We start from the raw sequence: 21,520 nt of genomic DNA, 5'->3' as shown, positions 1-21,520 counted from the left end.
ATACAGATACTGAGGGAGGACTGCTATACAGATACTGAGGAGAACTGCAGATACTGAGGAGACTGCTATACAGATACTGCTATACAGATACTGAGGAGAACTGCTATACAGATACTGAGGGATAACTGCTATACAGATACTGAGGAGAACTGCTATACAGACTGAGGAGAACTGCTATACAGATACTGGGAGAACTGCTATACAGATACTGAGGGAGAACTGCTACTACAGATACTGAGGGAGAACTGCTATACAGATACTGAGGAGAACTGCTATACAGATACTGAGGAGAACTACAGATACTGCTGAGGGAGAACTGCTATACAGATACTGAGGGAGAACTATACAGATACTGAGGAGAACTGCTATACAGATACTGAGGAGAACTACAGATACTGAGGGAGAACTGCTATACAGATACTGAGGAGACTGCTAACAGATACTGAGGAGAACTACAGATACTGAGGGACTGCTATACAGATATTGCTATACAGATACTGAGGGAGAACTGCTATACAGATACTGAGGAGAACTGCTATACAGATACTGAGGAGAACTGCTATACAGATACTGAGGGAGAACTGCTATACAGATACTGAGGAGAACTGCTATACAGATACTGAGGAGAACTGCTATACAGATATTGAGGAGAACTGCTATACAGATACTGAGGAGAACTGCTATACAGATATTGAGGGAGAACTGCTATACAGATACTGAGGAGAACTGCTATACAGATGTTGTCCATTGACATCTGCTGAATATTGAATCTATTGACTGTTCACAATGTTCACGTCTTCATTGTGTTGCCTGTGCTGTGGAAGACCTGTGATCGAATACTAAAACCCATTGGGAGCATCTATATATAGCAGTGTGTAGATGTATTTTCTATTGGCAGAGTGAGGTATAGAAAAAGAGTAGACTAGATTGTGTACACAATACTTACAATACAATATCACAGAAGTTAGTCAAAGGATTTAATGATCACACCGTTTTATTACAAAAGAAAACAAACAAACTGTACATGAGGATGAAGGGTGTTTACATTGTTTCAGAAAAGAAATAAAAACAGATAGAAGCTGACTCCCATTCTTAGCTCAGATAGAAGCTGACTCCCATTCTTAGCTCAGATAGAAGCTGACTCCATTCTTAGCTCAGATAGAAGCTGACTCCCATTCTTAGCTCAGATAGAAGCTGACTCCCATTCTTAGCTCAGATAGAAGCTGACTCCATTCTTAGCTCAGATAAGCTGACTCCCATTCTTAGCTCAGATAGAAGCTGACTCTGTCACGCCTTGGTCATTGTATTTTGTGTTTTTTTCATATGTTTGGGTAGGCCAGGGTGTGACATGGGTTTATATGTTATGTTTCGTATTGGGGTTTGTATTATTTGGGATTTGCGGCTGATTAGGGGTGTGGTATAGGCTTGCTGCCTGAGGCGATTCTCAATTAGAGTCAGGTGCTTTTGTTGTCTCTGATTGGGAACCGTATTTAGGCAGCCTGAGTTCGCTGGTATTTCGTGGGTGTTGTTCCTGTCTCTGTGTAGTTCACCAGATAGGCTGTATTTAGGTTTCACGTTCTGTTTGTTGTTTTCATAGTATGAGTTATTTCATGTACCACGTTTTCTTTCATTAAAGTAACGCGGAAGTAACCAACACGCTGCATTTCGGTCCGACTCTCTTTCCACAAACGAAGAACGCCGTTACAGACTCCCATTCTTAGCTCAGATAGAAGCTGACTCCCATTCTTAGCTCAGATAGAAGCTGACTCCCATTCTTAGCTCAGATAGAAGCTGACTCCCATTCTTAGCTCAGATAGAAGCTGACTCCAATTCTTAGCTCAGATAGAAGCTGACTCCCATTCTTAGCTCAGATAGAAGCTGACTCCCATTCTTAGCTCAGATAGAAGCTGACTCCCATTCTTAGCTCAGATAGAAGCTGACTCCCATTCTTAGCTCAGATGAAGCTGACTCCATTCTTAGCTCAGATAGAAGCTGACTCCCATTCTTAGCTCAGATAGAAGCTGACTCCCATTCTTAGCTCAGATAGAAGCTGACTCCCATTCCTAGCTCAGATAGAAGCTGACTCTATTCTAGCTCAGATAGAAGCTGACTCCCATTCTTAGCTCAGATAGAAGCTGACTCCCAAGCTCAGATGAAGCTGACTCCAATTCTTAGCTCAGATAGAAGCTGACTCCCATTCTTAGCTCAGATAGAAGCTGACTCCCATTCTTAGCTCAGATAGAAGCTGACTCCCATTCTTAGCTCAGATAGAAGCTGACTCCCATTCTTAGCTCAGATAGAAGCTGACTCCAATGCTTAGCTCAGATAGAAGCTGACTCCAATGCTTAGCTCAGATAGAAGCTGACTCCCATTCCTAGCTCAGATAGAAGCTGACTCCCATTCTTAGCTCAGATAGAAGCTGACTCCCATTCTTAGCTCAGATAGAAGCTGACTCCCATTCTTAGCTCAGATAGAAGCTGACTCCCATTCTTAACTCAGATAGAAGCTGACTCCCATTCCTAGCTCAGATAGAAGCTGACTCCCATTCTTAGCTCAGATAGAAGCTGACTCCCATTCTTAGCTCAGATAGAAGCTGACTCCAATTCTTATCTCAGATAGAAGCTGACTCCCATTCTTAGCTCAGATAGAAGCTGACTCCCATTCTTAGCTCAGATAGAAGCTGACTCCCATTCTTAGCTCAGATAGAAGCTGACTCCAATTCTTAGCTCAGATAGAAGCTGACTCCCATTCCTAGCTCAGATAGAAGCTGACTCCCATTCTTAGCTCAGATAGAAGCTGACTCCCATTCCTAGCTCAGATAGAAGCTGACTCCCATTCTTAGCTCAGATAGAAGCTAGCTCCATTCTTAGCTCAGATAGAAGCTGACTCCCATTCTTAGCTCAGATAGAAGCTGACTCCATTCTAGCTCAGATAGAAGCTGACTCCCATTCTTAGCTCAGATAGAAGCTGACTCCCATTCTCAGCTCAGATAGAAGCTGACTCCCATTCTTAGCTCAGACTCCATTCTCTCAGATTCTCCCATTCTCAGCTCTTTCTATCTGTCCTGTCCTGAAAACAGGGTCCTATTCTCTAGGAACCGAGAGGAAGCAAACAGGCCGGAAGAGGGAGGGACCGACGTAAACTTGTCTAGTAAGAAATGCTTGTTTTTGTTTTCCATTGCAGAACATTTTGCTACGGTGTGCGCTAATGAATACGACCCTCTACTACCCTGTTCAAGGACCCATTTGAACCGTGTGCTACTGTAGATGCCCAGGGTCCTTCCTGATCAGAAATTGTATTTACAGTGAGAGCTGAGGACCTCCAGAGACCCCTACACACTGAACTAAGAACAGTTTTGTGTTTTCCCTCGAATGGTTAAGGATATGATTAGTTGAGTGTAATCTGATCCTAGATCTGTGGTTAGGTTAATATCTAATGGTTATAGATAGGATTAGGAAGTGTAAGCTGATCCTAGATCTGTGGTTAAGGGCAACTTCCGCCAGCCCTGCAACGTGATTGGTCGAAACAAACGATCTGGCGGCTGCAATGAACCCTGAGATATGAGGCACGTTTCCCATTGGAGCGTTACACACACCAAACACACACAAACAGATAAGCAGCAATAGCAACAGCCACACAACACGGCCATAACTTTCATCAAAGCGTCTGCAAGAGATTTCTAGAAGCCTCCTCAGAAAGCCAAAACAGAGACAGATTCTAGAAGCCTCCTCAGAAAGCCAAAAACAGAGACAGATTCTAAAGCCTCCTCAGAAAGCCAAACAGAGACAGATTCTAGAAGCCTCCTCAGAAAGCTCAAACAGAGACAGATTCTAGAAGCCTCCTCAAAAGCCCAAACAGAGACAGATTCTAGAAGCCTCCTCAAAAAGCCAAACAGAGACAGATTCTAGAAGCCTCCTCAGAAAGCCAAAACAGAGACAGATTCTAGAAGCCTCCTCAGAAAGCCCAAACAGAGACAGATTCTAGAAGCTCCTCAAAAAGCCCAAACAGAGACAGATTCTAGAAGCCTCCTCAAAAGCCAAAACAGAGACAGATTCTAGAAGCCTCCTCAGAAAGCCAAAACAGAGACAGATTCTAAGAAGCCTCAGAAAGCCAAAAACAGAAACAGATTCTAGAAGCCTCCTCAGAAAGCCAAAACAGACACTGATAAAGCCACACCATTACAAAGCATAGTAGAGATACTAAATAACAGCAGAACTAGTAGCTTGACTTTGTAGAGTAAAATATCCCTTTTAAAAGGAATGGTGAAGATTCCGTTATATAACAGAGCAGCTGGGAAACGATGATGTAGCGCCATTCAGAACACTGAAGTAGTGGGACGTGTTTTACAGATCAACTGTTGGAATAGATGAACCTCTGTGTCCTCTCCTCTGCAACAAAACAACCCTGGAAGTGCTGTGGTGCTTCATACGGCATTGTCGTGCTGTTGTTGTTGCTGTTGTTGCTGCACTTCGAGCATCCCTGTAATCAAGTGGTGATCAAAACTCCTGCATCAGTCACTTAACAGCTTCAGATGGAGTGGGACTCATCTCTGTAACAACGACCCTGAAAGCGCTGCTGCTTCGTGGTGTTTGATGGTGTTTACTTTATGTTTGTTGTTGCACTTAAAGCTCCTCTGTAAATGGTCATCAAAAGATAACAGAGAGAGAGAGAAACAGAAACAGAGGGAGAGAGAGAGAGGGAGAGAGAGAGAGAGAGGGAGAGAGGGAGAGAGAGAGAGAGAGCAGGAGAGAGAGAGAGAGAGAGAGAGGGAGAAACAGAGGGAGAGAGAGAGAGAGAGAGAGATAGATAGAGGGACAAACAGAGGGAGAGAGAGAGAGAGGGAGAGGGAGAGAGAGGAGAAACAGAGGGAGAGAGAGAGAGAGATAGAGGGACAAACAGAGGGAGAGAGAGAGGGACAAACAGATGGAGAAACAGAGGGAGATTAGGGACAAGCAGAGGGAGGACAAACAGAGGGAGAGAGAGAGGGAGAAACAGAGGGAGAAACAGAGGGGGGGAGAGATAGGAGAAACAGAGAGGGGGAAACAGAGGGAGAAACAGAGGGAGAGTGAACCAAGAAGGATAGAATAGAGGAGGAGAGAGAGACAGACAGAGAGAGAAGCAAACAGGTCCTGAGGCTCTGTTCACAAACACACCCCACAGAGCCCCAGGACAGCAACACAATTAGACCCAACCAAATCATGAGAAAACAAAAGATAACTATTTGACAGATTGGAAAGAATTAACAAAAAAACAGAGCAAACTAGAATGCTATTTGGCCCTAAACAGAGAGTACACAGTGGCAGAATACCTGACCACTGTGACTGACCTAATATTAAGGAAAGCTTAGACTATGTACAGACTCAGTGAGCATAGCCTTGCTGTTAGAGAGAGAGCCGCCGTAGGCAGACATGGCTCTCAAGAAGACAGGCTATGTGCTCACCGCGCCCCAAAATGAGGTGGAAACTGAGCTGCACTTCCTAACCTCCCTGCCCAATGTATGACCATATTAGAGACACATTTCCCTCAGATTACACAGATCCACAAAGAATTTGTAAAGATTTAGAAAACAAATCAAATGTTGATTAACTCCCATATCCATTGAGTGAAATGCCACGATTGTGCAATATTTGTGACCTGTTGCCACAAGAAAAGGTCAACCAGTGAAGAATAAACACTATTGTAAATCCAACCCATATTTATTTTCTCTTTGTACTTTAACAATTTGCATCGTTACAACACTGTATATAGACAGCATATGACATTTGAAATGTCTCTATTCTTTGGAACTTGTGTGTAATGTTTACTGTTCACTTTTTATTGTTTATTTCACTTTAGTTTATCTATTTCACTTTCTTTGGCAACTTCTGTTTCCCATACCAATAAAACCCCTTGAATTGAATTGAATTGTGAGGGAGGGAGGGAGGGAGGGAGGGAGGGAGGGAGTGAGAGAGAGAGAGACAGAGACACAGAGACACAGAGACACAAGAGACACAAGAGACACAAGAGACACAAGAGAGGGAGAGAGACTTCAAACCGGCCAATCAGGAGAGTTTAAAGCGAGGACTGGCAAATCACAGTGGGCCCTGAGTGCCTTGTTTTCTCCCCTGGGCTACCACAAGGCTCCAATTGGACGGCCTGCAGAGACAAGAGGCAAGAGACAGTGGAACCTCAGGTGTGCGTTCGTGCCTGCGTGTGTGTGTGTGTGTGTGTGTGTGTGTGTGTGTGTGTGTGTGTGTGCAACATGGAGAGTGTGATCCATAATGATTGACTGACAAAATAAAGAGAGCTCCTGTTCACCTCAAGACCAGCTTTCTATTTCAATCTGTTTCATTTAGAGCTGAATCACACATAAAGGACTTTAACCAGAACCACTCTGTCTGCTTACAACAACTCAATCACACACTGCTTACTGTGTTACGACAGGGGGAACACACACACACACACACACACCTCTACTTGTCGCAACCATATTGAGCAGGTTGGACACTGTTCTGTCCTCCTCTCCCCGTTTTCCTCTTCCCTCAATCCCCCTCTGCCTTTCTCTCTCTCCTCTCTCTCCATCTCCCCCTGTACAACCCTCTCCAGAACCCCTCCTATATCCTTCTCTCCATCTCCCCCTGTACAACCCTCTCTCTATATCCCTCTCTCCATCCCTCTCTCTCCATCCCTCTCTCCATCCCTCTCTCCATCCCTCTCTCTCTCCATCCCTCTTTCTCCATCCCTCTCTCCATCCCTTTCTCTCTCCATCCCTCTCTCTCTCCATCCCTCTCTCTCCATCCCTCTCTCTCCATCCCTCTCTCTCTCCATCCCTCTCTCTCCATCCCTCTCTCCATTCCTCTCTCTCCATCCCTCTCTCTCTCCATCCCTCTTTCTCCATCCCTCTCTCTCTCCATCCCTCTCTCTCTCCATCCCACTCTCTCCATCCTCTCTCCATTCCTCTCTCTCCATCCCTCTCTCCATCCCTCTTTCTCCATCCCTCTCTCTCTCCATCCCTCTCTCTCTATCCATCCCTCTCTCCATCCCTCTCTCTCTCATCCCTCTCTCTCCATCCCTCTCTCTCCATCCCTCTCTCTCCATCCCTCTCTCTCTCCTTCCCTCTCTCTCTCCATCCCTCTCTCTCCATCCCTCTCTCACTCCATCCCTCTCTTTCTCCATCCCTCTCTCTCATCCCTCTCTCTCTCCATCCCTCTCTCTCCATCCCTCTCTCTCTCATCCCTCTCTCTCTCCATCCCCTCTCTCCTTCCCTCTCTCTCTCCATCCCTCTCTCCATCCCTCTCTCTCCATCCTCTCTTTCTCCATCCCTCTCTCTCATCCCTCTCTCTCTCCATCCCTCTCCATCCCTCTCTCTCTCATCCCTCTCTCTCTCCATCCCTCTCTCTCCATCCCTCTCTCTCCATCCCTCTCTCTCCATCCCTCTCTCTCTCCTTCCCTCTCTCTCTCCATCCCTCTCTCTCCATCCCTCTCTCACTCCATCCCTCTCTTTCTCCATCCCTCTCTCTCATCCCTCTCTCTCTCCATCCCTCTCTCTCCATCCCTCTGTCAATTCATGAAAAAAATGCTTTATTGGCATTAAATAGACATTGCCACAAACTGGTGATACCAATTCACTAAACAGATATACACTCCTACTGAGACCACAGTAATAAACATATATACACTCCTACTGAGACCACAGTAATAAAAATATATACACTCCTACTGAGACCACAGTAATAAAAATATATACACTCCTACTAAGACCACAGTAATAAAAATATATACACTCCTACTGAGACCACAGTAATAAAAATGTATACACTCCTACTGAGACCACAGTAATAAAAATATATACACTCCTACTGAGACCACAGTAATAAAAATATATACACGCCTACTGAGACCACAATAATAAAAATATATACACTCCTACTGAGACCACAGTAATAAAAATATATACACTCCTACTGAGACCACAATAATAAAAGATATATACACTCCTACTGAGACCACAGTAATAAACATATATACACTCCTACTGAGACCACAGTAATAAACATATATACACTCCTACTGAGACCACAGTAATAAACATATATACACTCCTACTGAGACCACAGTAATAAAAATATATACACTCCTACTGAGACCACAATAATAAAAAATATATACACTCCTACTGAGACCACAGTAATAAACATATATACACTCCTACTGAGACCACAGTAATAAACATATATACACTCCTACTGAGACCACAGTAATAAACATATATACACTCCTACTGAGACCACAGTAATAAAAATATATACACTCCTACTGAGACCACAGTAATAAAAATATATACACTCCTACTGAGACCACAGTAATAAAAATATATACACTCCTACTGAGACCACAGTAATAAAAATATATACACTCCTACTGAGACCACAGTAATAAACATATATACACTCCTACTGAGACCACAGTAATAAACATATATACACTCCTACTGAGACCACAGTAATAAACATATATACACTCCTACTGAGACCACAGTAATAAACATATATACACTCCTCCTTCCCTCCCTATACTATACACTGATTGGTCCTCCTTCCTTCCTTCCCTCCCTATACTATACACTGATTGGTCCTCCTTCCCTTCCTATACTATACACTGATTGGTCCTCCTTCCCTCCCTATACTATACACAGATTGGTCCTCCTTCCTTCCTTCCCTCCCTATACTATACACTGATTGGTCTTCCTTCCCTTCTTATACTATACACTGATTGGTCCTCCTTCCCACCCTATACTCTACACTGATTGGTCCTCCTTCCCTCCCTATACTATACACTGATTGGTCCTCCTCCCCTCCCTATACTATACACTGATTGGTCCTCCTCCCCTCCCTATACTATACACTGATTGGTCCTCCTCCCCTCCCTGTACTATACACTGATTGGTCTACCTTCCCTATACTATACACTGATTGGTCCTCCTTCCTTCCTTCCCTCCCTATACTATACACTGATTGGTCCTCCTCCCCTCCCTATACTATACATTGATTGGTCCTCCTTCCTTCCCTATACTATACACTGATTGGTCCTCCTCCCCTCCCTATACTATACACTGATTGGTCCTCCTCCCCTCCCTATACTATACACTGATTGGTCCTCTTCCCCTCCCCTCCCTATACTATACACTGATTGGTCATCCTTCCCTTCCTATACTATACACTGATTGGTCCTCCTTCCCTCCCTATACTATACACTGATTGGTCCTCCTCCCCTCCCTATACTATACATTGATTGGTCCTCCTTCCTTCCCTATACTATACACTGATTGGTCCTCCTCCCCTCCCTATACTATACACTGATTGGTCCTCCTCCCCTCCCTATACTATACACTGATTGGTCCTCTTCCCCTCCCCTCCCTATACTATACACTGATTGGTCATCCTTCCCTTCCTATACTATACACTGATTGGTCCTCCTTCCCTCCCTATACTATACACTGATTGGGCCTCCTTCCCTCCCTATACTATACACTGATTGGTCCTCCTTCCCTTCCTATACTATACACTGATTGGTCCTCCTTCCCTCCCTATACTATACACTGATTGGTCCTCCTCCCCTCCCTATACTATACACTGATTGGTCCTCCTCCCTCCCTATACTATACACTGATTGGTTCTCCTCCCCTCCCTATACTATACACTGATTGGTCCTCCTTCCCTCCCTATACTATACACTGATTGGTCCTCCTTCCCTCCCTATACTATACATTGATTGGTCCTCCTCCCCTCCCTATACTATACACTGATTGGTCCTCCTTCCCTCCCTATACTATACACTGATTGGTCCTCCTTCCCTCCCTATACTATACACTGATTGGTCCTCCTCCCCTCCCTATACTATACACTGATTGGTCCTCCTTCCCTCCCTATACTATACACTGATTGGTCCTCCTTCCCTCCCTATACTATACACTGATTGGTCCTCCTCCCTCCCTTTACTATACACTGATTGGTCCTCCTTCCCTCCCTATACTATACACTGATTGGTCCTCCTTCCCTCCCTATACTATACACTGATTGGTCCTCCTCCCCTCCCTATACTATACACTGATTGGTCCTCCTCCCTCCCTTTACTATACACTGATTGGTCCTCCTTCCTCCTATACTATACACTGATTGGTCCTCCTTCCCTCCCTATACTATACACTGATTGGTCCTCCTCCCTCCCTATACTATACACTGATTGGTTCTCCTTCCCTTCCTATACTATACACTGATTGGTCCTCCTTCCCTCCCTATACTATACACTGATTGGTCCTCCTTCCCTCCCTATACTATACACTGATTGGTCCTCCTCCCCTCCCTATACTATACACTGATTGGTCCTCCTTCCCTCCCTATACTATACACTGATTGGTCCTCCTTCCCTCCCTATACTATACACTGATTGGTCCTCCTCCCTCCCTATACTATACACTGATTGGTCCTCCTTCCCTCCTTATACTATACACTGATTGGTCCTCCTCCCCTCCCTATAGTATACACTGATTGGTCCTCCTTCCCTTCCTATACTATACACTGATTGGTCCTCCTTCCCTCCTTATACTATACACTGATTGGTCCTCCTCCCCTCCCTATAGTATACACTGATTGGTCCTCCTCCCCTCCCTATACTATACACTGATTGGTCCTCCTCCCTCCCTATACTGTACACTGATTGGTCCTCCTTCCCTCCCTATACTATACACTGATTGGTCCTCCTTCCCTCCCTATACTATACACTGATTGGTCCTCCTTCCCTTCCTATACTATACACTGATTGGTCCTCCTCCCCTCCCTATACTATACACTGATTGGTCCTCCTCCCCTCCCTATACTATACACTGATTGGTCCTCCTCCCTCCCTATACTGTACACTGATTGGTCCTCCTTCCCTCCCTATACTATACACTGATTGGTCCTCCTCCCCTCCCTATACTATACACTGATTGGTCCTCCCCTCCCTATACTGTACACTGATTGGTCCTCCTTCCCTCCCTATACTATACACTGATTGGTCCTCCTCCCCTCCCTATACTATACACTGATTGGTCCTCCCCTCCCTATACTATACACTGATTGGTCCTCCTTCCCTATACTATACACTGATTGGTCCTCCTCCCCTCCCTATACTATACACTGATTGGTCCTCTTCCCCACCCTATACTATACACTGATTGGTCCTCCTCCCCTCCTTATACTATACACTGATTGGTCCTCCTTCCCTATACTATACACTGATTGGTCCTCCTTCCCTATACTATACACTGATTGGTCCTCCTTCCCTATACTATACACTGATTGGTCCTCCTTCCCTATACTATACACTGATTGGTCCTCCTCCCCTCCCTATACTATACACTGATTGGTCCTCCTCCCTCCCTATACTATACACTGATTGGTCCTCCTTCCCTCCCTATACTATACACTGATTGGTCCTCCTCCCCTCCTTATACTATACACTGATTGGTCCTCCTTCCCTACACTATACACTGATTGGTCCTCCTCCCCTCCCTATACTATACACTGATTGGTCCTCCTCCCTCCCTATACTATACACTGATTGGTCCTCCTTCCCTCCCTATACTATACACTGATTGGTCCTCCTTCCCTCCCTATACTATACACTGATTGGTCCTCCTTCCCTCCCTATACTATACACTGATTGGTCCTCCTTCCCTTCCTATACTATACACTGATTGGTCCTCCTCCCTCCCTATACTATACACTGATTGGTCCTCCTTCCCTATACTATACACTGATTGGTCCTCCTCCCCTCCCTATACTATACACTGATTGGTCCTCCTTCCCTATACTATACACTGATTGGTCCTCCTCCCCTCCCTATACTATACACTGATTGGTCCTCCTCCCTCCCTATACTGTACACTGATTGGTCCTCCTTCCCTCCCTATACTATACACTGATTGGTCCTCCTTCCCTCCCTATACTATACACTGATTGGTCCTCCTTCCCTTCCTATACTATACACTGATTGGTCCTCCTTCCCTCCCTATACTATACACTGATTGGTCCTCCTTCCCTCCCCTCCCTATACTATACACTGATTGGTCCTCCTTCCCTCCCTATACTATACACTGATTGGTCCTCCTTCCCTCCCCTCCCTATACTATACACTGATTGGTCCTCCTTCCCTCCCTATACTATACACTGATTGGTCCTCCTCCCCTCCCCTCCCTATACTATACACTGATTGGTCCTCCTTCCCTCCCTATACTATACACTGATTGGTCCTCCTTCCCTCCCTATACTATACACTGATTGGTCCTCCTTCCCTCCCTATACTATACACTGATTGGTCCTCCTTCCCTTCCTATACTATACACTGATTGGTCCTCCTTCCCTCCCTATACTATACACTGATTGGTCCTCCTTCCCTCCCTATACTATACACTGATTGGTCCTCCTTCCCTATACTATACACTGATTGGTCCTCCTTCCCTCCCTATACTATACACTGATTGGTCCTCCTCCCCTCCCTATACTATACACTGATTGGTCCTCCCCTCCCTATACTATACACTGATTGGTCCTCCTCCCCTCCCTATACTATACACTGATTGGTCCTCCTCCCCTCCCTATACTATACACTGATTGGTCCTCCTCCCCTCCCTATACTATACACTGATTGGTCCTCCTCCCTCCCTATACTGTACACTGATTGGTCCTCCTTCCCTCCCTATACTATACACTGATTGGTCCTCCTCCCCTCCCTATACTATACACTGATTGGTCCTCCCCTCCCTATACTGTACACTGATTGGTCCTCCTTCCCTCCCTATACTATACACTGATTGGTCCTCCTCCCCTCCCTATACTATACACTGATTGGTCCTCCCCTCCCTATACTATACACTGATTGGTCCTCCTTCCCTATACTATACACTGATTGGTCCTCCTCCCCTCCCTATACTATACACTGATTGGTCCTCTTCCCCACCCTATACTATACACTGATTGGTCCTCCTCCCCTCCTTATACTATACACTGATTGGTCCTCCTTCCCTATACTATACACTGATTGGTCCTCCTTCCCTATACTATACACTGATTGGTCCTCCTTCCCTATACTATACACTGATTGGTCCTCCTTCCCTATACTATACACTGATTGGTCCTCCTCCCCTCCCTATACTATACACTGATTGGTCCTCCTCCCTCCCTATACTATACACTGATTGGTCCTCCTTCCCTCCCTATACTATACACTGATTGGTCCTCCTCCCCTCCTTATACTATACACTGATTGGTCCTCCCTCCCTATACTATACACTGATTGGTCCTCCTTCCCTATACTATACACTGATTGGTCCTCCTCCCTCCCTATACTATACACTGATTGGTCCTCCTTCCCTCCCTATACTATACACTGATTGGTCCTCCTTCCCTCCCTATACTATACACTGATTGGTCCTCCTTCCCTCCCTATACTATACACTGATTGGTCCTCCTTCCCTCCCTATACTATACACTGATTGGTCCTCCTCCCCTCCCTATACTATACACTGATTGGTCCTCCTCCCTCCCTATACTATACACTGATTGGTCCTCCTCCCCTCCCTATACTATACACTGATTGGTCCTCCTCCCTCCCTATACTATACACTGATTGGTCCTCCTTCCCTATACTATACACTGATTGGTCCTCCTCCCCTCCCTATACTATACACTGATTGGTCCTCCTTCCCTATACTATACACTGATTGGTCCTCCTCCCCTCCCTATACTATACACTGATTGGTCCTCCTTCCCTATACTATACACTGATTGGTCCTCCTCCCCTCCCTATACTATACACTGATTGGTCCTCCTCCCCTCCCTATACTATACACTGATTGGTCCTCCTCCCCTCCACTCCAAGCTGGCTGCTCGTGTGTGTCCCTTACATCTGTAATATGGTTTACACACACAGGGCTCCACTCCCTCCTCACCTGGCTATTCTGTGGTGTGTCCCTCTTACATCTGTAATATGGTTTACACACACAGGGCTCACTCCCTCCTCACCTGGCTATTCTGTGGTGTGTCCCTCTTACATCTGTAATATGGTTTACACACACAGGGCTCACTCCCTCCTCACCTGGCTATTCTGTGGTGTGTGTCCCTTACATCTGTAATATGGTTCACACACACAGGGCTCACTCCCTCCTCACCTGGCTATTCTGTGGTGTGTGTCCCTTACATCTGTAATATGGTTTACACACACAGGGCTCACTCCCTCCTCACCTGGCTATTCTGTGGTGTGCCCCTCTTACATCTGTAATATGGTTTACACACACAGGGCTCACTCCCTCCTCACCTGGCTATTCTGTGGTGTGTCCCTCTTTCATCTGTAATATGGTTTACACACACAGGGCACACTCCCTCCTCACCTGGCTATTCTGTGGTGTGTACCCTTACATCTGTAATATGGTTTACACACACAGGGCTCACTCCCTCCTCACCTGGCTATTCTGTGGTGTGTGTCCGTTGTGTCCATCGTGGTTCCTAGGCGACAGGAAGGAGTCGTCTCTAGTCGTCTCTCTAGTTTTCTCCATCCTCGGGGCGCTGGGGTCACCATCCTCCACGCCGTTGGCCTTTCGCACGCACAGAACCTTCCGGAAGAAATCAAGCACATGGGACCGGGAAGACGATGCACTGTGGTGAGCACTGAGGAAAACTGGTATTTTATATAAATACAGAACATGTACTCATAAATGTCTATTCTATGAAATAACAAATTGTTCTGTGAAGGGGATGGTGCTGCTGGCCATGAAGCACCTCCAGGTCCCCAGGTCTTCCTCGCAAAAGAGCTTTCAAGCCTCAAGTATCTTTTCCTGTTTGTATAAAGGTTAAAATAAGGTTGAATAAATATTAATCACCTTTCTGAAGCTCTGTCTGAAGTTGTCTGACAGGAAGCCATAGAGCAGAGGGTTGGCACAGGAGTTAACATAGGACAGGATGACTGGGGAGTAGAGACAAAACTAATGGTCAATGTCTGTCTCACACTTTTATCCTTCTCTCTCTCTCTCTCTCTCTCTCTCCCACCTCTCTCTCTCTCTCTCTCTCTCCCACCTCTATCTCTCTCTCTCTCCCACCTCTCTCTCTCTCCCACCTCTTTCTCTCGCTCTCCTTCTCTCTCTCCCACCTCTCTCTCTCTTTCTCTCTCTCTCTCCTTCTCTCTCTCCCACCTCTCTCTCTCTCTCTTTCTCTGTTTCTCTCTCTCTCTCCCATCCCTCTTTCCCTTTCCTCCCCTCTCCTCCCCTTCTTTTCACTCTCCTCCCCCTCTTTCCCCATCTCCTCCCCCTCTCCCCCTCCTCCCCTCTCTTTCCCTTCTGTTTCCCCTCTCATCCCCATTCCCTCCCCCTCTTTCCCCTCTCCTCCCCTCCCCTCTTTCCCCCTCTCTCCAACCCTCTCCCCCTTAGGGTAAGAGTGAGTGTAGCTTATTCCCCATAGGGCTCTGGTAAACAGTAGTACACTACACAGGGATTAGGGTGCTATTTGGGATGCAGCCTAAAAGGTTTCTTCTGGTACCAGAGAAGAAGTAGACGCCGGCGGTCACGGAAGACTCTGGGATGATGATGATGAGGTTGATGATGTTGATGATGAAGAAGGGGAGCCAGCAGAGGGAAGACCACCCACGATGATCACCACCATACGGGTCACCTTGCGCTCTGACCGCCGGGCGCTTGGTGAAGCCCGCCCGCACACCTGAAGACTTCACCTGGAGGGGAACAAAATGGTGTTGGTTAGAGAAGGGAACGTTGCAGCAGAATCTCTCTTACATACAAATAGGTCAATATATAAAACACACAGAAAAGAATGGTTGGAATGACAAAACAGAACAAAATAATATTCCGGAATGCTTTCTCACACACCTTGAAGATAATGACCAGAAAACCAGCCAGGTCACCCGGGACACAAGTCAGTATTAGTCCATCCAGGTCTGAGGTGGGGAGGTGGTGTGGAAACAGACCACTAGGGGCACCAGTGAGTGCATTCAAGTAGGTTGGGGTTTTGATGGGGTGTTGTAGATGGGAGAAAGCATCTGCCTCTGGTGCAAAGGTTGTATGTTCAAATCCAGCAATATAAGGTTGTTTTTTAAAATCTTTGTTTCAAGCCCAACCCAAACCTTAACCATTCAGAGTTAATACCTAACCTTAACCATTCAGAGTTATTACCCTAACCTTAACCATTCAGAGTTAATACCCTAACCTTAACCATTCAGAGTTAATACCTAACCTTAACCATTCAGAGTTAATACCCTAACCTTAACCATTCAGAGTTAATACCATAACCTTAACCATTCAGAGTTAATACCCAAACCTTAACCATTCAGAGTTAATACCCAAACCTTAACCATTCAGAGTTAATACCTAACCTTAACCATTCAGAGTTAATACCCAAACCTTAACCATTCAGAGTTAATACCCTAACATTAACCATTCAGAGTTAATACCTAACCTTAACCATTCAGAGTTATTACCCTAACCTTAACCATTCAGAGTTAATACCCTAACCTTAACCATTCAGAGTTAATACCTAACCTTAACCATTCAGAGTTAATACCCTAACCTTAACCATTCAGAGTTAATACCATAACCTTAACCATTCAGAGTTAATACCCAAACCTTAACCATTCAGAGTTATTACCCTAACCTTAACCATTCAGAGTTAATACCTAACCTTAACCATTCAGAGTTATTACCCTAACCTTAACCATTCAGAGTTAATACCCTAACCTTAACCATTCAGAGTTAATACCTAACCTTAACCATTCAGAGTTAATACCATAACCTTAACCATTCAGAGTTAATACCCAAACCTTAACTATTCAGAGTTATTACCCTAACCTTAACCATTCAGAGTTAATACCCTAACCTTAACCATTCAGAGTTAATACCCAAACCTTAACCATTCAGAGTTAATACCCAAACCTTAACCATTCAGAGTTAATATCTAACCTTAACCATTCAGAGTTAATATCTAACCTTAACCATTCAGAGTTAATATCTAACCTTAAGATTTCAGAGTTAATGCCTAAATGTAACCTTAAACACTTAAACACAATTTGACGTTTGAGAAACATGGATAAACGTCTAATTCTGAGGTGAGACTGTGAGAGTTTGTTGCACAAAACAACAACACAGAGAAGCATTTAATGACCAAATTAAAGAATGAAAGAAACATCCTCTGTCAGAGTTCAAACAGCCGAACCAAACATGTCTAATAATGCAGTCTTGACCACAACGAGCAACCAAAACAATGGTACTGTAGCTAACACAGAAACACAGAAGAAAACCAGAATGATTTTGACCTATGACCCCCCACCTTAACCACGATGAGCAGGTAGCAGAGACAGATGACCAGGAGTGGTCCGAAGAACCCAGCGTAGCCGTGTACAGGATAAACACGGTCGACCAGACATCCTGCGGCTCCGGCCAGCTAATGTTACACGAGTTGAACGTGTCCTGACGCCGGAGAACACGACCACGGGCAGGACGACCACCAACGACAACGCCCACCGCGGCGCTCACCACCTTCGCCACTCGCGGTCTCCGCCATTTTGTAGACCGTATGGGGTGGACCACGGCCAGGTAGCGGTCGATAGACATCACGGTCAGGCAGAAGATGGAGGTGAACTGGCTCATGGAGTCAGCGGTCATCAGCACGCGACACAGGAAGGAGCCGAACGGCCAGTAGGAGAGAACGTTCTGGAAGGAGGAAAGAGGAGGAGGAGGAAGAAAAATATATTACTTCATTGTAAGTTGTCTTCTGCTTTATTCAAACCCCTCAGAAAGACAATCTGACACAGAGGTTGGCGCAGAGGGCCGTTTACAGCTTAAGTGCCTTGCTGAAGGGCACAACGGCCAGAGATGAGATGGCATCTTGGACACTGATGCCAGATACCTTTCAGTTACCCTTACTCCAGACCAGATGTTGCCTTGTCGGAGCTAGGATTCAAACCGAAAACCCTCTGGTTGCTGGCCTACTCCTCTAACCTCTAGGCTGCCTGGGTGGTGAGGAAGGGAAATCCCAGGGTGTACAGTGTGTCTCTAACCTCTGACCTCTGACCTCTATGCTACCTGGGTGGTGAGGAAGGGAAATCCCAAGGTGTACAGTGTGTCTCTAACCTCTGACCTCTGACCTCTATGCTACCTGGGTGGTGAGGAAGGGAGTCCCAGGGTGTACAGTTCATCTCTGACCTCTAAACTCTGACCTCTATGCTACCTGGGTGGTGAGGAAGGGAAGTCCCAGGATGTAGAGTTCATCTCTAAACTCTGACCTCTAGGCTACCTGGGTGCTGAGGAAGGGAGTCCCAGGGTGTACAGTTCATCTCTGACCTCTAAACTCTGACCTCTATGCTACCTGGGTGGTGAGGAACGGAAGTCCCAGGATGTAGAGTTCATCTCTAAACTCTGACCTCTAGGCTACCTGGGTGGTGAGGAAGGGAAGTCCCAGGATGTAGAGTTCGTCTGCGACTGCCAGGTTCAGAATATAGATGTTGGTGACGGTCTTCATCTTGGCGTAGCGTAGCACCACGTAGATGGCCAGGGTGTTACCGATCAGGCCGACCACGAACACACTCAGGGAGATGACCGCAGTCATCAGGGTACTGCTGCCCTGGAACGGGACGCTCTGACTGGACACGTTGGAGGAGGAACTGGGGAACAAGGGTGGGGAGGGGAAGGACGGGGTTGCAGGACCAGAATCAGGGTAGGAGTAGTGATACCCCAGGTTGGGAGTGGAGGTGTTGGGGTCACCAGAGAGCAGTGTCCAGCCTGTCCTGTCCAGAGGCTCCATTGTGGATGTAGGGTGTGTAGGGGAGGGGAGGGGAGGGAGGAGACCTTCAGACCTGCATCAGAAGAGACAGAAAAGTAAAAGAGGTGTGTGAGTCTCTGTGATAAAAGGAATGGAACTCTGTCTACTGTAAAACTCCAGTAAAAATGTATGATTCTGTGTGTGTGTGTGTGCGTGTGTGCGTGCGTGTGTGTGTGTGTGTGTGTGTGTGTGCGTGCGTGTATGTGTGTGTGTGATGCATGTGTCAGCTGTTTGTTCACCCGCACCACAACCGCCCGACTACATGTGAGGAAGTGAACATCTGTGGTCTCCACCCAATCCTGACCGGCGAATATAGAACATGCGCAGTACAGTTCCTGTTATCTTTTTATGCCCAAGTTCCCAACAGCATTTGGAGGCGGGCCGTCATTGTTCCCAACAGCATTTGGAGGCGGGCCGTCATTGTTCCCAACAGCATTTGGAGGCGGGCCGTCATTGTTCCCAACAGCATTTGGAGGCGGGCCGTCATTGTTCCCAACAGCATTTGGAGGCGGGCCGTCATTGTTCCCAACAGCATTTGGAGGCGGGCCGTCATTGTTCCCAACAGCATTTGGAGGCGGGCCGTCATTGTTCCCAACAGCATTTGGAGGCGGGCCGTCATTGTAAATAAGAATGTGTTCTGAACTGACTTGCCGAGTTAAATAAAGACTAAATAAAAATGTTCAAAATAAATAAAAATGTGTTTGTATTTGGTGCGGATACGGCTAGGCCCTAAAGCTTCTGCACTAATGCCAGATACAAATAACACATTTAAAAACCTCCATGTCGTCTACTGATATGAACGGCACAATGATAACACAGTTTTTTACTCATGGTTTTCTCTTTTATACACTGACTGAGGGTTATGAGTCAACCTGCGCATCACTGGAGTGTGTGTGTACTGACTGCAGAGCTTGGCATTCAGACGCACTCTCTCTCTCTCTCTCTCACACTCACACACGCTCAAAGACACACACATATATGCAGTCACCCGTACTTGAACCTGACGCGACGCACTCTCTCTCTTACACACACACGCACGCACGCACGCACGCACACACACACACACACACACATAACACTTTCCCACACTGTTTCCCTCTGATATAAGTGAATGTCAGTGTTTTTCCCCCAGACAGGGTGGGCCACTCCAGTCCTCTGGGTTCTGATTGGCGTCACACTTTCCCCACATCCCTACCAAACACAGCTGATTAATCAGATGGCATTCTAAACTGAAGATCATGATTAGGTGATTATTGGAGTCAGGTGTGTTAGCTGGGGCAAAACTGTGACACCAATCAGGCCCCTGAGGACTGGAGTCGCCCACCCCTTTGTGTGTCCCCATCTCAGTCTCATAAAACAACTCAGGTTAGGCTAAGGGCTGGATTTCATCTAGACAGCGGGACTGTGTGTGTCCCCATCTCAGTCTCATAAAACAACTCAGGTTAGGTTAAGGGCTGGGTTTCATCTAGACAGCGGGACTGTGTGTGTCCCCATCTCAGTCTCATAAAACAACTCAGGTTAGGTTAAGGGCTGGATTTCATCTAGACAGCGGGACTGTGTGTGTCCCCATCTCAGTCTCATAAAACAACTCAGGTTAGGCCAAGGGCTGGATTTCATCTAGACAGCGGGACTGTGTGTGTCCCCATCTCAGTCTCATAAAACAACTCAGGTTAGGCTAAGGGCTGGATTTCATCTAGACAGCGGGACTGTGTGTGTCCCCATCTCAGTCTCATAAAACAACTCAGGTTAGGCCAAGGGCTGGATTTCATCTAGACAGCGGGACTGTGTGTGTCCCCATCTCAGTCTCATAAAACAACTCAGGTTAGGCTAAGGGCTGGGTTTCATCTAGACAGCGGGACGTCTGTGTTATAGTGCCATTTACATTTAAAGGTAACTTCCCGATTAAGTTGACATTTGCAGCGTTTACCGTAAATGTGGTCTATCAAACGCGACAACATTCCCTTTAAAGCGTACGCGGAGGACAAAACGCGACAACATTCCCTTTAAAACGTGCACGGAGGACAAAACGCGACAACATTCCCCTTTAAAGCGTGCACGGAGGACTAAACGAGACAACATTCCCTTTAAAAGCGTGCACGGAGGACAAAGCGACAACATTCCTTTAAAGCGTGCACGGAGGACTAAACGCGACAACATTGCCTTTAAAACGTGCACGGAGGACTAAACGCGACAACATTCCCTTTAAAACGTGCACGGAGGACTAAACGCGACAACATTCCCTTTAAAACGTGCACGGAGGACTAAACGCGACCGGGTGGAATCTGACCCCTAACTGGAGCTGTTAAGCCTGTAGTTCTGGACTTTAAAACACTTTCAATTTTCTTACATTTTTTTATTTATTTGACCTTTATTTAACTAGACAAGTCAGTTAAAAACAAATTCTTCTTTTCAATGACAGCCTAGGAACAGTGGGTTGTTCAGAGGCAGAACGACAAATTCTTCTTTTCAATGACGGCCTAGGAACAGTGCCTTGTTCAAGGGTGACAAATTCTTTGTCAGCTCGGGGAATAGAATAATCTCATTGGGTTGTAGTTCAGGATGAGACTCTTAATCTTTCTCGGAAACCTCCCTTGTACTGGATGTGATCATGTGCTTTACTGGTTGACCAGTTAGAAAAACAACATTAACATGTCTCGGCCTGGTTATGCTCTGTAACACATGAT

General features: G+C 46.1%; 1 pseudogene; it reads right to left on the bottom strand.

Moving 5' to 3' along the window:
* Positions 1 to 5,981: 5,981 nt before the first annotated feature.
* LOC115126516 (somatostatin receptor type 5-like) lies at positions 5,982 to 18,833 on the bottom strand (annotated as a pseudogene).
* Positions 18,834 to 21,520: the final 2,687 nt, after the last annotated feature.

The sequence above is a fragment of the Oncorhynchus nerka genome, unplaced genomic scaffold (assembly GCF_034236695.1).
Source record: "Oncorhynchus nerka isolate Pitt River unplaced genomic scaffold, Oner_Uvic_2.0 unplaced_scaffold_1488, whole genome shotgun sequence".
NCBI classification, from domain to species: domain Eukaryota; kingdom Metazoa; phylum Chordata; class Actinopteri; order Salmoniformes; family Salmonidae; genus Oncorhynchus; species Oncorhynchus nerka.
Note: the sequence above shows the minus strand (reverse complement) of the source record. Positions and strands in the feature narration are given on the sequence as shown.